We start from the raw sequence: 3493 nt of genomic DNA, 5'->3' as shown, positions 1-3493 counted from the left end.
GCGGATAGATCTTTCATATCCTATGTAAAAGTTAGGGATAAAAGAAAAAAAAAAGCAATGTTTGCTCGAGTAGAAAATTGAAAGGCAGCTCGAGTATTCCCTCTAAGAAGCAAAACTCCATGAAAGTTCTACTCTAAGACTCTACTATTACTCCCACCTACATTCGCCTCCTAGGAAAAGCCATAGATGCATCAAACATAGGTTGTACCCTCCTCATTCCACCAAAAGTTAAGTTTGTGGTGGATAACAAGTCGATAGTGGTTCAAGCTGAAAAAGGAACTACTTATCAACAAACCACACATCATCTCTTACATGGATACAGTAGAGGAAACCCTAGGTATTGCTCACATAGGCAGGGTCTCGAGCAATGGAAGCTTAGTATCACAGATGACCTTTATAAAGGGATACCAGCCAAGACAAGGGCATGGTAGAAACCTTTAAGGAATGATTAAGGCTACTAGACTTCTGAGACAACCCAAGGCGCTATGGATTAGGATATGAGCCAGCCATATCTTCAAGGAGGGAAAAGCTGAGACATCTCCCTTTGCATAAGAAATTCCCAAACGTTGGCATCAAAAGAAGGCTCAATTGTACTGAACCTCTATAAGGGGAATTCTCCCTTCTTTTCTCTATGTACAAATAACGAACTCGGGGCTTGTCTGGCGGGCCTTCGAGCTACATTAAAAGGGCACGTGCAAATCAAAATATTATTTTTAATGTCATACTTTTTATCTATCTCATTTCTTTTCTCTTTCTTTACTCTAAACCTCATTAAATAACCTACAATAAACAAAGCGTGTTCGGAATAGGGACACCATTCAAACGATAGCCTTACAATAAAATTTGAAAACATAACTTAAACATGATCGAGGTTAATAAAATTAAATTAAAAAAGGAATCTCGCATCTTAAAGAACATTGCAAAAACATAAGCCCGACAGTAAACCCACAAAAGTGGGCTGTACGAAAACTAGGGTAAGGTTCGCTAGGAGACCCACAAGTAAAAAAGGTAACCTAGGCAAAAGTAAGGATCAAAAGAAAAATGTTTGCTAGAGAACACATCTCAAGTGACCTAGGCAAAAGTTAGGACGCTAAAGCAGCAACTTAAGTTGAAAATCGAAAGGCGACTCAGGGGGATCATTCAATCAAAGCATGACCTCAAGTCATCATTCAACTTTTAAAGAAAGGGCTAAACACTAAGACAATAATTTCCTTATAACAAACACGTTTTGTTTAGTAACCCTAAACACTAAACCTACCTCAGCCAACCATGCTTCTAAAAAATCATTTTTGAAAAAATCCCTTCTAACAAACCTTTTGCAAAAAATATATATACATCCCCTTCCGTTCTTTTCTCTTGACCTACATGGAATTAAGATAGTATTGAGAGATAAACGAAATATACACAGTGGACACTCACATGGAGAAGTTGGAGGTGTTTTAAAATAATGCCTAGGTACATTTGATCTAAAGGCTGGTATATCATATCCGGTACAGGCAAAAAGGCCAAATTACATGAACCTTAGGTTCAAGAAGCAACACCTAGAATGAATTCGACACGGCTAAAGGCTAAAAATCCACATCAATAATTAATGCATATAGATTAATTTCTTGAAAGTAAAATCAATTTCCATTTTAAGAATTAATGTAGAAGCATCATCGCATAGCATGCATATGACACAAGCATGCATAAAAGGGTATAAATTCACCTTAAAAAAATCCGATCCATTTTAGCTTTGCATTTTCTTGTGCACCCTTGCATTTCTTTCTTGTGTCTACTTGCTACGAGTCAGAGGGAATCATCAGCCCAAAACACTCGTAAAAAGCTCAACAGCTAAACAAGGCCTCAAGAGCCAAAATCATGTTAGAAGCCTGGCCCTGTCGCCACCGGCCCGAAACGGGCTTTCGGCATTCGCGAAGGATGGTTGGACTCGTTTATTTGTTTAAAAAATGTGGATTGCTAGAATGACGTATTCTCAAACTGAGACCTTGTCAAACGAGCAATTTTATTAAATGATTCACCAATCCATATTAATCCCAAGCGGGACCCTCCATGGATTAGTGGTTTTCGCAAAAGGAGGGTTCGTGGAGTCGCCACCAATGTTTTACTCAAAACATTGGAAAAAGGGATAAGGCAATTGATTTTATAAATCAACTTTGGCCATTACAACCAGAGTTGGGTAAGGGAGTCGGTTACGCGTGGGGAAGGTGTTAGCACCCCACAGCGCCCCTTTCGGGTTCCCTATGACAGATTATTTCTAAAATAACAGTAAAATTACTAAATTACCCCTATTTATTATAAGCGATTATAAATTAACTATCTACATGATGACAGTTAAATATACAAACAGAAAGCAGTAAAAGGAAGGATTTTAAGAAGAAAACCTTTGAAGCGCGCTTTTATATATTTCGTAAAACTGGGAAGCTTTTTGGCGTTCCCTCGCTCTACAAGCCCGCTCGCTCCCTTCTATAAAATTTTGACTACGGAAATCCGGAGGATTTCCCTTCGACTAGGTTCGAATCTCCAAGCTAAGTGCTCGGAATTCCAGAACTTCGTCGGATCGACTCCCAGAGAGATTTCTAGGGCAGAACACTGCTCAAAAACCCCAGAATACTCAAGGAGGGAGTCAAAACTGAGTGTGAAAGTGTGGAATGACGTCCAATTGACGTCATATTTATAGGGAATAGGCGCAATACGGCCTACAGGGGCAATACGGCCGTATTGAAATTTTTGAACTTCAATACGGTCGTATTGAAGTTCAATACGGTCGTATTGAAGTTCAGAAATTTCAATACGCCCGTATTGAGTTCGCCGCGGTCGTATTGAAGTGTCAATACGGTCGTACTGACTTCAGTATGGCCGTATTGAAGCTTCAATACGGCCGTATTGAGTTCAGTACGGCCGTATTGGGCTTTTTCCCTCCACTTCTTTATTTTGAGCTATTCTAAGACCTCTGGACCTACAGAGAACCCTCCTAGGGCCTTCGAGGAGTCCTTCTGGCTGATTATCCTTCAGTCTTCGAGAGTCTTCAAGCTTTATTTCCGACCCGGACAATTTTAGGGGTCTACAGCTGCCCCCCTTTACTTAGTCGGACGGCCTTTTGGTGTACCGGCTGACAAGTAAAGGAGTTGACCCAATTGTCCGGGTGATGCGCCGACCTTCTGACTTGTAGCGTCTTCCGGTGGAAAATTATTGAGTAGCCTCTCCAGGTTGTTGCATACCTCGGCGCTTCTGACAACCTCGGTAGCTAAGTTTAACACCAACGTGCTTCTGACGACGCTGATGGCTGAGTATTATCTCTCCAGACCTTGAGTATTGTCTCTCCAGACCTTGAGTACTGTCTCTCCAGACCTTGAGTACTGTCTCTCCAGACCTTGAGTATCGTCTCTCCAGACTTTGTTTGAGTACCGTCTCTCCAGACTTTGTTTGAGTACTGTCTCTCCAGACTTTGAGTACTGTCTCTCCAGACTTTGAGTACTGTCTCTCCAGACCT

Source organism: Cajanus cajan, chromosome 5, assembly GCF_000230855.2.
Source record: "Cajanus cajan strain Asha chromosome 5, NIPB_CcT2T_4, whole genome shotgun sequence".
In the NCBI taxonomy this organism is placed as follows: Eukaryota; Viridiplantae; Streptophyta; class Magnoliopsida; order Fabales; family Fabaceae; genus Cajanus; species Cajanus cajan.
This window is presented reverse-complemented; position numbering follows the sequence as displayed.